The sequence below is a fragment of the Python bivittatus genome, unplaced genomic scaffold, assembly GCF_059951505.1.
Source record: "Python bivittatus isolate LINGU-HERP-01145 unplaced genomic scaffold, Pbiv_v1 ctg000400_np1212, whole genome shotgun sequence".
NCBI lineage: Eukaryota > Metazoa > Chordata > Lepidosauria > Squamata > Pythonidae > Python > Python bivittatus.
The window spans coordinates 8,661,072-8,679,394 of record NW_028277073.1 but is presented as its reverse complement, the minus strand read 5'-3'; the positions used below and the strand labels follow the sequence as shown (position 1 = coordinate 8,679,394).

Sequence of the window (18,323 nt, the reverse complement as noted above, 5' to 3'; positions counted from 1 at the left end):
GAAAAATATAATTTCCCAAGTTCTGATCTACTAAAGACCTGCAATTTGTTCAAAAGTGAAAGCAGCAGTTTTCAATCTGTGTAATCTGATAAGCTTTCATTGCTGTATAATGCACAGGAAACTCAGATCATTCTACCTGGTAATATTGTCCCTGAATATTTTTTCAGTATAATGGGGAGCCTGGAATGCAAAAGCAACATAATAATTTAATATATTTAATATGTAATACAATATTAAGGATTTTTTTTTACTTCCATTTTTTTTCATCCCTTCTCCCTCCCACTCTCTGGGTTTTTCTAAAGACTTTTGAAACATCTTAATGGTAAATGAAGGATTTTTAAAAAGCTTGTATTTAAAAGCAGCCAACTTCACCTGCAAGTGTCAAGTTCAGAAAAAACAGCCCTAGATTAGATTGTTCTTTAAGGTGGAACAGATAATAGCCTGGGAAGGGAGGGAGGGAGTTTCAGATAACCAGATAACATTTTACATTAGAGTCCTGCACAGCTAGTTTTCTTTCAGACTAAAACTGCTCATCTTATCCCTGCTTTTAAAGAGACATTGAATAATATAATATGCAACTTGGCCTTAGATGATCCCTTTCTGCTTTAAATGGATTGTAGTTGCAGACTTGGAAGTCAAGGTAGTGCCAGAATTGAAATGCTGACATTTCTCTTGCTAATACGCATTATATTTAAGGAATTTTCAGAAGCTGCATTTCTCTCTCTCATTCTCTCTCTCTTTCTCTCTCTCAGGGAGTTGATCATTATATTTCTTTTCTCTCCACTATGGTGCAATATGAAGCATATGCAAAAGTGCTCAATCAGACCAGTACATTTTTCAGCCTCTGCTTGGGTTAAAAAAGATCATTTTTGCAAAGTTGGATTTTATGCTGTTTGAGCATTGAGACAATTGAAGAAAGCCTCATGTCTCAATTATTTAATATCAAGCCCACAGAGAGATTCTTAAAATAACAGCTTCAAGGGCCTTATGCCAAGAATCAGGTTGGTAGAACGCATTATGAACTGAGAGAAAAGCAAATGTTGACAGTAAACAGTGTCATCTTCTTTTCTTTTAAAACTGTGGGATGCGGAAAGGATTATTATCCAAAGATCTGAAATTCTGCTTTCCTCAATATTGAAACTAAAATAATTCTCACTGGCCAATTAACACTGACAAAGGGAGTAGTAAAAGAGATGAGACTAAATCTGATGTGGCTTGTTTCAATGAAATTTCAAGAATTATAAAAATGTTAAGAAAGAATATCAGAAGAAATCTCTCTCTCTCTCTCTCTCTCTCTCTCTCTCTCTCTCATTATAGGAGGCAAAACACAAGTAATACTGTAGAACATAAAAATGATTCTCTCTTTTCTTAACTCTGGAAATAAATGTCTCCTTGCATCTGTTTGCTATAATAGTTAAGGAGCATTAGTTATTTCAGAATGGAGTCTTGTTCCCTACCAAACACTTCATCTTATAATTTGTGACTGATAGATCAGCTGAGGGATTTGGGAGTTTAGCAAATCAATTATTTCTCACTTGTCCCTGTTCCTAATCAAAGAGGTCTTGCTGCAGATTCAATAGACATTGAACATTCAGCAACATTGGATAAGAATGTTTCTATCCACTGGACAACTAAAGGCGCATTGGTAGTTCCCATAGCTACTCATGTATAGTGTAAATGGCACAAAGTTACAAAATTCTTGTTCATCATCACCTTTACATTCTCTAACTTCTCCTTAGCCCTCCTTTAGACATTCTTTATTTACTTAAAATCATTATATGGAGTGAAGGTAGAGTCTTTTGCCTGTGTGGTATGAACAGAAAAGACTGTGCCTCTTTTTTAGAAAGCAGAGAATTTTCAAGCAAGGTGTCACGGAGAATTTGGTCCAGCATTAATAGTTAAGATACTGTATATATCTAACATAAGTAAAACAAAACATTTTCTTCTCTTTTTTAATTAATTAGAAATGCAAAGGGGAAATCTTATGTAAAAATAAGATGTTAGAGTGAATGAAATTAAAAATAAACATACTGAAATAATTTGGAGTAAAACTGATAAGAGGAAGTGCCCCCCATGTATGTCCAGCTCCCTCTGTTTTACCCAGTGTATCCTGTGTGGTGTTTTGAGTTACACTGACCATGAAGAAGCACCACATGACCAGTTTCATCTTTATTGGTACTCCTCAAACATGGGAGCGTGATATAATGTAACATCTGTACCTCTCTGCTCTGGGAGTTTAAGGGAAAGTAGACTATATGTACGATTCTGCTACATTCTATATATCCCTTCCTGAAAACTCTTATAGCTAATGCATTGTCTATAGTGATCTAAAGTGCAATTCCTGGTAGAGGGTTTGAACCATATAGAACAGTGTTTGTCAAGCTTGGTGACTTTAAGATGTGTAGACTTCCACTTCCAGAATTCCCCAGCCACTTTGAGAAACACTGATGTAAAATAACATTGGGCTACCCAAGTCTGAGGAAACCCAAAAAGGATGAAACTCATCAAGTCGTGTCTCCTTATAGTCAGTGTAATAATTAAGGATGATCTCTTTCCCTTTAAGCTATAACTGAGCAAGGATGTATGGAAAGTGACCCTTAACTTCTAAGTAATGATAAATGGGCTATGTCTTAAAGAGGTTTCATACATTTTAACAGATGGAAGTACCACTTACTTTGTATGATACTTAGAAGAGGTATACCCTTGCTCCTGGGCAAGTTAATGTTAATGCAGTTATAAGAGAATACTTCTCTCTTTTGACTCACTGTGTGTGTAGACCAATGCATCCATTCATACTTGTAATATTCTTGTGGGAAGTCTCTTCATTCCCAGACACCATCTTTTAGAAATTATGCCCCTCATATGACCTGACTGTTGACACCATTACTTTGGTGTTGTGGTTAATTTAATAGATCCCCAGTAATACGCATGCTATCTCTTGCTCCAGTTCACACACAGACTATAAATAGTATGTAGTGAGAGAAAGAACCCTAAGATGCAAAGCTGTTCCTCCATTTTTGAAGGGCTATCAATAATTGAACTGCCTTCTGCCAACTTAATGTTCTAGTTCTATGAACATAATTTCTGCGTTATTTAAACCAGTCATGGACAAGTTGCTGCCCAATAGCTACATGTATTTATCATTAAAAAGAAATCCAAATGCAGGGGGACATCTGAAATGGTGATGAATCAAATCCACAGAAATGATAAATGCAAACCTAGACGTCTTTTTACATGCCTATTTATTTCCAGTGCTCAGATTTTAACCAGACCACTGGGTATATTTCTGTGATATGTTGACAAAGCCCACGGATGTGTCTCAAGTGTGGGGAACTTTTTTCAAGACTTACTGCATATTTTCCTTCCAACAGGATTTGCATTGGATGAAGCAGAATGACTGATTTATGGCGAACTGAAAACTTGCATATGTTATACAAAAGTGACAAAATTTCAGATTAATGTTGTGATAAATATTTCATTCTAAGACTTCCTTCAAAGTAGATATTTAATAGCTCCTTATGATGCCTGTTTAAGACTCCCAGCCATCAAATCAAAACTCTCCACTATATTTGAACTACTCTGTACACCCAAACCAGTCATTGGATTCAGAAATATCATTTTGTGTTGTATCAACCTAACATCAAGCCAAGGAAAGTAAAAAAAGATAATTAGAATTACAACACTACATGGTTTTTCCTTCTAATCATATTTCTTCTACTGTCTTGGAAAATTATTTCTTTATATAGCTCATTTAAAAATCTATTGTTCACCTCTTCTGATTGATTTTAAGTCAGTAAATCTACTTTATTGTTAAAAGAAAAAGCAATTTTGAAAAAGGAGGACAAAGTTTGTTCTAAAACTTGATTTGTTTAATGAGATGGGCAGTGACAAATCTGATAAATAAAAATAAATAAATAAAATAAAAATGATCTCTCTCTCTCTCTCTCTTTCTCTCTCTCTTTCTCTTTCTCTTTCTCTTTCTCTTTCTCTTTCTCTTTGACTTGAGAAGAGCCAATCTGGCAGATACATCAGTTTCTTCAGAAGGGGCAAATGATGACACTTGGGTCATGGCTACATTGTGCAAATGACATGATTTACATTGTTGTCCAATTGTGACACAAGTTGCATAATCACATCATTTGCATAATTATTTCATAATGTATGTTGACATCATTCTGGTTTGTAGAGGTCACCTGGTATAAATCACAGTGACATCATGCCCATCATGATGTCATAGCACAAACAATTCAAATTATGTAATTGGCATCAGTCTGATGTTACTTGCCACTCCATATGGGTGCTCAAGTGCAATATCAAAGGTTTCACACACTATGATCAACTTTCATGCTAAATGGTGATTCTGAAGTCCTTGTCCATCACATCTGGTGTTGATGCTGTTTTAGAATGGCAGTTGTGACCTTCATATACTTATATGGAGGACTGATAAGTAATTCCTTATTTCATTTAGTGGCCTCATAAATTCTGGTCTCCTTTCTCATGGCTACAACTAGGAATTTTGTTTGGATATGTGTTCTTCTACGCACCTCACTTATTTGCCTATTTTTCCAATCACTATTTCACTAACATATATGAGCCTCCATTTTTCTGACTTTATCCACACAGTTTTCTTCCACATAGCTAAACAAAAAGGGCCTCAAGAAGGACAGAGAAATCTTTATGCTCATGTTCTGCAACTGACTTTGGAATGCAAATCAAAGGGGTTTTTCTTGGGAGGAGAAGTCAGGGAACCAGTGGGCAAGTTGATAATGATGAGGTTGGGTGGGTAATATTCATACATATGTATGATTTCCTCCTGGATTTTGTGAAGATTTTTAAAAATTGTGTTGAGCTTAATTTAGAACTTACACTTCAGTTTCTTTTCTATCTTAACATGGTGGAGAAAACTATACTGATTTTCATCAAGGAACTACAGGAAACATAGAAAAGGAGGTTCGGGAACCCCATATGGCTTGGGAGTGCAGGTTGCCCCTTTATAGTCCATTCATTGACAGATGCTAGTCTCCAGGGTGCCAGACAGGCCACTTAACTTAGGTAGAAATGCCATGAATTAAAATTGAGATCTACTGCAAGCAAAACATAGTTTCTTCCTCTGAGTCATTCCAAGTCTAGTTCTCCACAAGCATCCACTTGAAGCTGTAACTTTGTCACAGAAAATATATTTTTTTCTGCTGTCTCTTTGTCTTAGACTTGAGTCTGATATTAAGAGATGTGGATTTCTGGCCATTTTCTCTGCACGTCCCTGCATATGGTTTATTTTGAAGACTATAAAAAACTGTGATAGGCAAGCCCACAGAGATTGCAATACTAAGCATTCTTTAATCCATTTTTCAGAAGAGTAATGGAGCACTACCTGGCCATTTGTTGAAAGATAATTAAATGGAATGCACATCTGCCAAGGGAAAAAAAAAGCCCAAACATTATCATTTTAAAGCACATATGGCTTGACAGAAACCCTAAAGAAAAAGAAAAGAAAAGAGACTACAGTAGTGACAAAGAGGCAGTGTAATTTGGGTTTGGATTTGGGATGATGGTGGGAAAAAGGCAGATTTTAAGTCATCTGCCCACAATGAAGGCTTGGAAAGTTTCCAAAGTCATCGATAAGTCCATATCCAGGAACTATTAGAAGTAGGTTCTTGAGAAGAATTATATCTAGATACAGATATGTAGATTGGTGTTTGTGTATTGGAAAATGATATTTCACAATGTCATTTCTGAGCTATAAGAAACCTGGGATCAAGAGATCTGATTGTGTGTCATAACCAATGAAATCTAATATAACTTTACATAGATATGAGTCCTACTGAGCAAACCGGATAGCAGTGTAGAACCAATCCAATTTTTCTAGCTTTCCAAGTAATGGCAACTTTTCTTCCAGCTATATTGGTTCCTTGAAACACAATACAATGCAGAACAGGTTTATGAGGAACAAATGTGGATTTATTTTTTGAAAAATCAGAAACAGAGAATGTATTGCTTTTATTTATTTCCTTATTTCCAGTAGGGAAGAAAGAATAGATATATATTGGGCTTACATATGTATAGAAATTCTGTGAATCTTTGTGTTTGGCCAGTTGGTGTCCCTTCATGAAAGAAAAGCACTTTGATCTTGTAGAAGTTTCCAGGAGCAGAATAAAAATATATTTTTTCCACAATTCTTCCTGATACCACCTGTTACCATCTCTCAAGCTATTTTGAAGAATTCAGGTGGATAATTGCTAAAAATGAATCACTTTGCCCAGGTGTCTGTCTGTCTGTCTGTCAGATCAAAATGCTTATTGTTTGCAGAGGGACTTTGCATGGATCTAACTTTTATTGAGACCAACTCAATGAATGAACCCTCCAGAACTTGGGTCTCCAACATGGTCCTAGGGTGTACCAATATATCTGTAGATATCTTCTTTGGCTCCTTTCAAGCTTTCTTCCCATCTGTCTGTTAACATCCTTACGTATTCTTTGGTTTTATATATGTTTTTATTCTTTAAAAAATGGAAGGCTGACATGCTGCTAAGCAAAACACAATTCTCAGCATTATCTTTGTTTTCTAGAATGTCTCTGGGTCCCATGTCTATGCCCTAAGCCTGTGCTCACCTTGAAAGGGGGCCTGCTTTGTTTTATTGATTTTGTCATCATTTTACCTGCCTTATTTCTAGTGTGTGTGTGTGTGTGTGTATTCTATCCATGTATGGATCTCTATAAATTCATAAAATTAATGTTGAGTTTCCAGTATATGGTTGTATTGCAGATCACTGATTTCAGCTATGGATATGCAGAGAGACAAATTGCGAGTTCTGCATCCTCTATCTTGTTCCTTCTTGATTCTCATCACTCTTCTCCTTCCTTGTGTAATGAGATGCAAATTAAAAATTGCTTGTGTTAAGAAATGTAGAAATAGTATGAACACTGAGTTTAGGGAAGGAATGTGATAGGTGGTTCTCGGAAGAGAAACTTTCCTTCTCATTCCAGAATCTTTGCCCTTGGTGGACACTAGCACCACAGAAGGCAACTGTATTACAGTATGATGGAAAAAGGTTTATTGAATCCCAGGTTGAGTATAATTATCCCTTTAGTGCATTTCTCAATTCCAGCACAAGTAATTATAGGTACATGGTGCTGATCAACATTTTTCCAACTAATGTAAGTAGGGAGATTATTTAAATTAGTAATCAGATAGTTATCCAAAATTGTTTTGCAGCTCTGTGATTCCAGAAATATTCTCCAATGTAGAAAGTAAGAGAAGTAGCAGGCAAAAAGCAGCAAATAAAACAGAAAACTATAGAGAAGGGAAGCTTTTAAACTCTATATACATGTACAGAAAGAGAGATGCATAGATTCCTTTTCATCTAAGTGTTACACTCTGACCAGCTGATTAATCCATTTTGTCATGGAATATTTTTACAGTCTAGAAAATGTAGGAAGGGGGCCTAACTGTACATAGATAGTCCTTAGTCATGGAAGTTTATGTCCTGGTTGGCTCTTGGTACTTGTATCCAACAGCCATACTTTGATCTTCTCCTGTGTTTTTTTTTTTTTTTTTTGGCCCATCATTGTTTTAGTCCACTCAAGCATGCTGTTGTATTTCCATGCACCTGTACATTCAGATGAACTGTATGTATGTAGACCAAGCATTCATTGTACTGTTCATTAAGTTTAATATTCATCATGACCCTAGAAAAAGTTATTGCTGGACATCCTGGCAAAGAGGTTACATTCCATTCAAACATGAATTCTCTATAATTCAGCTAGCCCTTGGTTTCTGTATATCCAAAGTACCTTTCCAATCATGGTGCCATAACAATAATCTCTTTTCTTATATGAATCATTTATACTCACCTGAATTCTGGAAAACTATTCCTTCTTATATGGGAAATATAATTAATTAGAGGGTCATGTACTGTAGTAGCAACAGCTAGCTATATTCTTCTTTCTTTTTTCCCCCAGTGGAAGCAGTTCACTACCATGAGTACTTAAATGCAGTATTTGCTTTCTGAACATTCATCCTCCAATATTTTCTATGCATGGCAGTATGGACAAATAATATATTTCTTTTGAAAGCAAGTAGAGAAGAAATGATGGGCGTTTAAGTGACTGGAACATTATTTTTTACTTGGAACAAATTGGAGGGTGTGATTTTTACTTTTAAACAGCAGACGTTTTGACTGAATTTTGTCCAGAAGGCAAGGGAATTTCTAGAAAAATTGAAAGAAGAATTGGAGGAGATTCAAATGGAGATGTCACAGGTGTCACAAAAACTGCAACAGGTACAAGAAACGTAAAGGGATGATACTAAGCTAGGCATTACAGGTATCAATTTTTCTAAATTTTTCGCTTGATTATGGATTGTAATGGTTTAATGTGGAATATAAATGGAGCAAATGCTCCTCAAGAGAAAAAAAAATTCATTATTTGAAAAAATGTAAACAAGATATAATTTGCCTGTAAGAGACACATATTAGGAAAAAGGACATAAAATATTTGATTTATAAAAATTTGGGTGAAGAATTTATTTCAGCAGAAGAAAAGAAAAGAAAAAAGAAAAGAAAAGAGAAAGAGAGGAAGAGAGGAAGGAAGGAAGGAAGGAAGGAAAGAAGGAAAAGAAAGAAAGAAAGAAAGAAAGAAAGAAAGAAAGAAAGAAAGAAAGAAAGAAAGAAAGAAAGAAATAAATGGAATTGTATACAAATCCCCAATTAAAACCAGAACTTGTATTCTGGTTTGACTGTATCAGTCAACTTGTATTGACTGATGAGATGGCAGATTTGTTTGGGTGGAAGTTAATTTGCATGGGACTAAGACTTTGATATTGGGAATTTATGCCTAAGGATAAAGTATTGTTTTATAAATGACTTTTGGAGAGATTAGTAGGTTTTTCTTATAAAAATTGGTGTTTGATCAGGAATTTGGAATGGAGTGATCTCCCCACAACTGGACAGAACTTCTGAGAAAAACATTAAAATCTCTCAAGATAAATTACCAAACTTTTTTTTTTTTTTTTGATTTGCTGGACAATTTTGGGCTGGTTGATATATGGAGACAGAAAAATGGTAATTCAAGATAATATACAGTACCTACTTTTCTGAAAGACGTAGATCCTTTTCAAGAATAGCGATGATTTGGATTTCAAAGAACTTGGCTACTAAGGTTTCTAAAGTAGAGATATTACCAAAGAATTTTTCAGATCATAATCCTGTGAGTTTGGTTTATAAAAGAAAATCTAATTATTCTACATGGAGACTGGATGAAATGTTGCCACGGAAAGAAGCAATAGTGGAGAACTGTAAACATAAATTAATTTTTTGAACCTAATGTAGGTAATACACTGATGTAAGAATGGTTTTGGATCTAAGTAAAACGTTTATTAGGGGTTATTTTATACAACATAATAGTGAACTTAAAAAGAAGAGTCAAGAGAAAACACAAGTTATTTTGGATGAAATAAAGAGACAAGAAAAAGAAATTTCCAGAGAAGATAAGTATTTCTCAACAAATTGAGCTTTTACAACAATTATCTATGTTAACAATAAGAGAAAAAAGCTACAAGTTATAGAAAAAAGAGACCCATGCTGTAATCATAGAGTAAGAGTAAATTTATAATTGTACTTATAACTGCAATAAAGAAGATAGGAAGCTGCTCTTTTGTATCTTCTTTCTTTCTTTTCTATTTTTCTTTTACTTTCCCCCCCTTTCTTGTACTTTTAGCTTTCTCTTTGATTTCTTTCGTATTCTTTTCTTTTTCTCAGTTTATATTAGCTTGTATTAGTTTTTCTTCTTTTTAAACAATCTTTAATAAAATTATACAAAAACACCCCCATTAGTTTTTACTTTGAAGAAATTTTTGTTTTTAATTTTTACTGGCTACCAAAGAGAGAAAGTTGAATGTGAACTTAAAAGGTCAAATGTGATAATTCACTATACCAAACTCAAACATCATGACTTGGCTACACTTAAAGATGATAATATTTCTTTTGTAACCAGTAACAAAAGTTATGGATTGTGAATCCTTTTTCCTGATGGGATGACAGCTTACAAGTTAGCACAATGGCACATATATTGGCATGTTTTATTGGAGACAAATGGTGAAGAATTCCCAAAGGACTTGTAAGGATCTGAAGAGAAATAGCTTCAGAAACAGTTTGCCATCAATTGCAAAAGAAGCTGTTGCTCTTTGAGCTTTTTGAAATATATATTTACTGAATTGCTGTCTCTGCTGACATTAAGAAGAATGTTTTGTGTTTCTGTAATCTTGTAAGAGGCTGGACTCATTCCATAAGCTTCATCTCAGTCTTCTGTATAGTCGACTTATAAGAAAGCACCAAATGTGCCACCTAATCATGTCACATGGACACTAGAACTGAACCAAGGCTTTGTACCTACTATACTAGCTCCTATGCAAGAGGCATTGTAAAATGATGGTATCTACAGACATTTACAGATAACTACCACTTATAGATAACATTCTATCAGGCCTAACACCCAAACTTCTTATGCTCATACTGTGGTCCCATGTTGGATCACCATGCATAGCAAATGGCAGGTAGACATTTTAATTTTCCACAATATCTTGGAGTGATATTGTATCAGGGCCATTGTCAGAAAGAAAAATGTTTCTTCCTTTGCCAACATGACAGGAGTCAATGGCTGGGGTTCAGCAATGTAGGTGTCTATGCTATGGGCGAGGGCCATTCTCAGATTTATTGCTGCTTCAGATAAAGAATAAATGGAGTTCCTCTTCTGTTTACTCTTAAGTCAACCTATTGATAGATGAATCTAATTTCAACACTGATGATATCCATAGCGCCCTCTGCTACTCCTGAAGATAGGAAGCTATTTTAGGAGATGCACAATGGGTTGAGCCACATGGACAGAACTATTGTTCATCTCACATCTGTGTGCCAATTTCTGCCTTTTGTTTAATGTGGAGGTGAGCAAACTTTCAAGCACATCTGGCCCTCAGAACCCTCTTTGTGGCTTCCAGCTTCCAAAATTGCAATGCTAAATTTCAATAGCAAAATGATCTGTTTGCAGAGGAGTGTGTGTTTGTGTTTAAAGGGGTTATATAGGCTGGAAAAGTGGGTCATTCTTCAGATTTGACAGTTTATAAGGATGGGAATAGGAGCAATCTGTCTCCCACAAGCCTTTTGACCTAAAAATCTCTCCAAAGCCAAAAATTAGGCTGAAATCTGGCCTCCTTGGGATTAGGGGGAGTTTGAGTGTAAAAATGGGAGTAGTTTGTCTTCTAGATGCCTCTTGCTCCCATTCCTAAACATATATCTCCTCAAAATGGGGTGATACATTTTGGGCACCCTTCTTCCAGTGATATTGTTATATGGCTGAGTGGTCTCCTTAGTCCTCTAGAAGATAAAAGATTTAGTTGCAAACCTTATCCACTCAGAGGCTACTTATCTACAGAGTAGCTACAGAAATCTGGAGATCCAATCCTATTCTGAAACTTCTTTTCTGCTATACAAAGAACAATTACCAGGGTATTTTTTTAGATCCATCAATGAGATCCACCAGAGAGGCAGGACTCAGGACTGTTCATAATATACTCCTATTATTATTCTGGTTAGTGTAAGAGAAAAATATTGGAAACAATTTATCCTACTGATCAAAGTGTTTCTGTAACACTGAATTTCTATGTCTACTGGCTTCCGTTAGCTTCCTTTTCTTTGTGAAGGTCATTACACAAAATCACATTAAGCACACTGAATACAAATGTCTTCTCCTCTGAAAGTTTCACAATGCATTTCCATTTTTATTCTCTCTGTTGTAAATAAATATACAGAATGGCTGAATAGATAAATGGAAGTGGTGAATCCAATGACCTTTCCTTAATAAAAATTATGTGATGCAAATTTAGGAAGGTCACTTAAAAAGTGGTTTGGATGTTTGGTATTTAGTCCTCAGAACTAAGCATTATTAGATGTAATACTATTACTAGAGTGGTCCAAATAAGAGAGGGAACTATTGCAAACTTTGTGCATTATTATGCACATATAGGTTCCATTATGTTCTAACTATAATGAAACATTGAAAAAAGGCAATGGGCTGAATACAGTCATGGTATTCTATTGATATGTGCCATTTCACGACAACAGTCATTTTTTAATCCCCACCCTGGATGTGCCTACATCTGTTCTGGATTTAGTATGTTTGGGTTCATATGAGAGAGTGGATCTGGAAACCACTACAGTACAGTGAGGTTCCACTGCAGGAGTGAAAGGTTACTTCTGTCATATTCAGCAAAGCCTTTAATTTCATGGAAGGGCATGGTATATTTGAAAAGGCAAATAGAATTTGGAGTGGGAAAAATACTTGAGAAGAAGATATTCCCTGCCCTGTTCAAACTGGCATCATCCCAGAACTATATCTTGTTTAGCTTTAGAACTATGCATACAAACTGTGGCTATTAAGAAACTACAGTGTACAAAAAGCTATTAATAGTAGCCACTATGGTGCAAAATGTACCAAATTTGAAACAGGTAAGTTGCAGAGGATTTATGCAAAGGAAAGAGGCTTATAAGGGATAATTATGCAGAAAAGCTGTTTGTCCAGGACAAAATAGAGGTATAAGAGATTTGTTTTTCCATAGAACAACAACATTTCCGTTGGGTACTGCAGTTTGCAAAACTTCACACAACAATTAGGATGAGAGACATGCAATCATGAGATGGCAAAAATAAAGATATCTCTCAGACCATTTCCCTCCCATTTATCAAAGAGTTATTGAAAGACCTAGTAATTGCCTTCTCCTGACAATCCTGCTGCAGATTACGGGTTCACTACTGTTAATGGCAATGGGGAACAGCCCTGGTCACATTAGCAAGCTACAGTGATATCAAAATTATGAGCTGTGCATCATGATGTCATTGTGAAAATGGTCACTATGTATTTCTGTCAAGATGTCTGATACAAGTACATAAATTACATCATTTGCTACCTCATGACGTCATGCTATATGTGTCATAATTTGCATCCTCTTGCCCCCCAACTCCTCCCCATGGCTGCATGTGGTACCAACAAGCAGGAACCAGCATCATTACAGAAAAGCAACAATCTGTAGCATCAGAGGGATGAAAAGAACATGCTGCAGATTGCTGCTTTTCTGTAATTAGCAATGAAGATGCAGTGATCTTGAAAAGAATTGCTTCTTTTGGCGATCATATTTCAGGTATGTTCCCTGCCACCTGAATTCAGGATGATTTGCTGCAGTGTACAAATGGAATGGCCAAGACCTCATGGTTTTCATTTTCCTGGAACTGTACCACAAGAGTCAGATGTTCTCCATTTAGAAAATTCCCTGTAAGAAGACCAATACAATGTGGGACAAGGTTTGAGTATAATTTTCTTGACATGTTGGTTTTCTTCACGTTATGAGAAGGTTACAGAGGGAAACAGTCAAGTCTGTAATCTCTCAGATGCATTTTGGAGTGAATAACTAGGAAACTAGTTATAGTACATCTATACTATATCTGATCTATACTACATCTTATAATTTCTCATCCCAAAGTATGCTGCATTTGCCGTTGGAGAAAATGGCATCTGAAACAGGTCCTGAAGTAGCCATAAATTCAAAGAACTGCAACAAAAGTCCTATTAAAATAGATAAGGATACTATAGATTTTTTTAAACAGTCTTGGTGTGATATTTTCTTTGTTGCTGACATTGTATGTGATTAAAGATGTGTTCTGAAATTTTATATCCCCATGTAAACAACAGACTTTCAAGAATGCTTTATGCCCTCTGGGAAAGACAAAATGTATAATGAGACACTTGGTAAGATGGAACACAGGCACTGTTATAAGTGATGCTTTTATGAACAAAGAGTTACTCACGTTTTAAATGTAGTTAAATACTAATTAATTCTACTAGGAAAATATATTAATTAATGTAGCACTTCTATGAGATATTTCTATTTCTGTTTGGGTATTTGAGGGAAAGGGGAAGATATCCACTGGAACATAAATGTTCTCCAGTGAATAGGCCAATATTTGACTTCAAAAGTCCAAGATTATTCTTACTAAGTTTTTGTTTTTTCTTTCTCCAAAGTCTGGGATACTTTAATATGGAGATGAACCCATACTTATAAAAACTATATTATATTACAAACTGCCAGAGTTAGAAGTTTTCAAATTGGGAAGGATGTAGAATGGCAGGGATGGACAGTCTAAAGATTAATAATGGTGAAGTCAGGCTGAAGTCATCAGAATGAGAGAAACAGGTGAAACTATTGTGACTCTATTGCACCCTGAACCCAAGCTGTGCTGAAAATCTCTTTTCTGATAATAATCTTATTGTTACCATTAAGTCAGGAGAAATTAATTAATGTGATGTCGATTGTATTGTATAGTTTTGCAGGACTGGGCCCGTATAGAATATTCACTATGATGACAGATGTTGTGGGTTAATAAATATAAAAACAAGATGAAAAGGCCTGTTTTCTGAACTGCTGATACCTTTTCCATGTATTTGTTTTCCTGGTGACCAATGGAGCCCCAGCTTTAGCTTTCTTTAGAAAGAATATATATCAGAAACCTAGAGGTAAGCAAATTCCTGTCAAGTAGGCAGAAAAGCTGGGAAGTAGGCATGAACACAAGCTGACTGACGGCTAAAGAGGAATTAGCAATCTATACTCAGCTCATGGCCATATCAGGCCCAAACAGAAATTCTATAGAGCTAGGTAGAACATGACTGATTTCTTGAGGGTGGGCTCCTCTAATCTGAAATATGCAGTCAGGTTTTAGGCTGTCTTCAGTTGTAGTCCTGACTAAGCTAACATATCCCACACATGAAAAAGCACACTCATGCAGAAAGTGAAATGCCTTTGTTATATTCTCAGTACCCTAGATTGACTCCCAGGGCCTTACAAATATTACATACTGGTGCACAAGCATAATATAGTGAAATATGGTAATGATGATTGGGAGGACTACAGAAAAGTATGAAGTCAATAGCAGTAGAAAACACTGCATTTCATTGAGACAGCCAACTTAGCGATCAATCTAGGCAGCATTCATTGAGTTTGTCTTTCCTTTGAAAGGCACACCTGTATGTGTTCTTTTAAAAATTGATTTTTAAAAACATGCCTCTAAATAAAGTATTAATTAGATCTGAGCTGAATAATTATCCCTATTCATTTTGGCCTCATTATTTGCTTGCTCAATGGGATAGATCATGTTTCAATTAAAAACACGATAATTTTAAGGTTGCTTTGATACAGGCAGCTGCTTATCCTTGGTTGATGCAAGCACAAATAGAAATGTAGCTCGGCATAATACCCCTGTTGATCAACATTGTGCAGATTCCTCTATATTCTATCTATCTATCTATCTATCTATCTATCTATCTATCTATCTATCTATCTATCTAAAAGACTTATATAGCTACACATATTATGAACCACAATCCTGGCCAGCTCACAAAACAATAAAAATAAAAAATAGAAACAAACACCCACAATAAAAATTCATGGTGTCCAGGGCAACCCTCTGCCATGCATCACCATACCACCTTCAGTCTTTTTCTACCCCAAAGCTTGTGGGAAGAGCCAACTCTTCAAAGCCTTCCAGAATTGATCACACTTTCACAATGATGTCTCTCTTTAGATCAAGCCCCAGGGGCTATGATGACAGACATGTAGTTTCCATGAAGTCAGCCTTCTTTAGAATTGCATATATTGCAAATGGAGAACCTCAATAGTGTATGATAATAAAGTGAATAATCATAAGACTATTACACATTAGCAATAGTTCTGCTATATGAAATTGTAAGAAGAAAATAGAATAAAATCTGGGATGTATAGCTATCACTTAAATCATGTTCTTAATGAATTGAAGAACAAAAATACCTTCCTAACAACACATCTCTTTTCTAACAAGTAAGGTGGCATGGACAAAAGGCCACAGACTCTGAAGTTAAGGCAAAAGGAAGAAAAGTCATCTGGTGACTTAAAACTGAGCAAACAGTACAATCAATCATAATTTGCTTTCAGATAGAATGCTATGACCTTAATTTTTAATATGACACCAGATTTGGAGAACTGGCCTTGGATCAGATTATACTTAGGATGACACAGATAAAAGAAGTACAAAGATTTATGCAGTCCTGAGGTAGAAATGGAGGTAGCAACATCCTAGCAAAATGAAATGGCTTCTGACATTGCACATTTACAAGACTAAAATTAAGGTGATCTTACATAGTGGGCAGCAAAGTTATTCTTGTTAAGAAAAAAATCTTAGAACATGTCATGATCCTTTATGAATAAAAATGCTAAATATTACTCATGTAACAACTTTGATAAATGATGTTAAATGAACTAGAGAGCCTGGAGGGCATTACTTCTTCATAAACATCTGAGGCCAAACTGAGCTTAACAGATTCATCATGGCTATTTACTTATACTAAACATGTGTCACAGATTCAACATTAACTACATGTACAACTATGAATTTTGCTGTAGGTAGAGAAGATGACTAAGGCAGGTTCCCAATATTTTTCATATTCTCACAGTCAAGGACATTCACACATTTCTGTCAAGGGAATGACAAGAAAGCAAAACAAATAGCCCAAGGTAAATGTATTGATATGATGGTTCTTAAATGTCCTAATAAGTCGTGAACATCAATGTTTTTCCTTGTCAATAGAAGGAGAGAGAAAGAGAGAATATGAATGTGCAGATGCAGCCATACAACTCTCTCTTGCTCCACTGACTGGCAGCGTTGCTAATTATCATCCCAAGCTATCTAGAGCATAAGAGACTGGGGAGGACTGGTTTAGCAAGAATTGCCAAATGTGAACCAAGACTGTGAAAACATTCTGTTTTACAGTATTATGTGGGAGCCAATGCTCCTTCAGATCTTGCAGAACCAGTCCTAGTAGACCCAGTTCTGAAGGATGCTGAAAGTTGTCCTCCTGGAACATCTAGGGCCCTACAGGCTTCCTTCCTTGATCTGTAGAAAATTATAGAGGCACAGATCTTACACTTAACTGTGTTCCTCCCCCTCCACCCCCAAATGTCCTGTTCTGTTTAAGAGTGTAATTATACTGCAGCTACCACATTGCCAAATGTCCTAAAAGCTTATGTATGTAAAAATGGCCAAGTGATCCCCCATCCCATGGTTCTTCTGCCAACTTTTGATATGAGCCAATAAAGAGAACATAGAACTCCTCATCAGACAATGTGGAAGTGAAGTATCTTTTTAATGGTATTCTATTCTCCATTTTAGTTCCTAAATTATGAGAAGCCATCTTACTCTGCTCAACTATTATGGATATGCATATCCCAGGTCTTTAAAAAATGATGTTATAATTAAATCTTTGTAGGAGGAATAATATCTACATTAGCTCTATCCTTACTGAAGTCTACTTCATCATCTTAATGCAGCTTTCTCAAATGTATTTGTCTCACAAGTGCAATAGGTAAAAGAAATACAACAAGAAGGGGAAATGTCACTGTAGCACAAACTGTAAAATTTGGAAGCTTGCAGAATTTTAGAAATAAGAATCTGAATGCAGGAATGGCCTAGCAAATGTCATACTCCATGACTGTATTTGGACAATATATTTAACCAGGTAAAATAAAGACCTAGTTGCCGCATCCCCCCAGCAAGTTCAGATGGTTAGTATTAAATTTGGTGACATTTTTGGCATAGCATCTTGTGCAAACCCAGCTGGTTTGATTAGTTTATGGTTTAATTTATTGTGCTAAGTCAGAAAATGGTTAATTTAGCAATAAGATAAGGTGGTTATGTGAATGAAACTAATAGTCACATTCTATCCCACATACTACTAAGGATTAAACCTTCAATTTTTCTTTTCTAGGGCCTCTCCAATCCAGGTTTAAGTTCTATGACAGGGAAGTCTGCAGCTCATTTGAAATGAATCTGCCATAGAAATTTCAGCCTTCTTTTTGCTCATCTCAAGAATTATTTCTCCATGCTTTTATGGTATCCCATGTATTTTTAGTAAGAGTGCACTGAACAGCATAGTCAGGTGAAACTAATTATACTCCATGGGTATAATGACCCTAATCAGATAGGAAGTCTATTCCAGTTATCATCCTCCTGAAGTGAACATGCTAGATAGTGAGATGACCAACCAGATGGCAGCAAATGGAATAGATTAAACAGAGCTGGCATCTCTCTCCTCTGCAATCTATTCTTTTTTTCTATCCACAGACCACATGGCTAGTGCTACAGCAGGGAATCACCGGGATCCTGGACTTCATCTAGCAGTCAATACCTTAGATCAGCACAGCTGCCCTGCTGGGAAAATATCCTTACTAATTTATGCAGTGAAATTTCACCTCC

The 18,323-nt window shown here is 35.8% G+C and overlaps 1 long non-coding RNA gene across 1 annotated transcript in view; it reads right to left on the bottom strand.

Annotated features, from left to right (window-relative positions):
• Positions 1–18,323, bottom strand: part of LOC148215180 (uncharacterized) — a 50,270-nt gene that overhangs the window by 15,400 nt on the left and 16,547 nt on the right. The gene's annotated exons all lie outside the window — the stretch shown is intronic.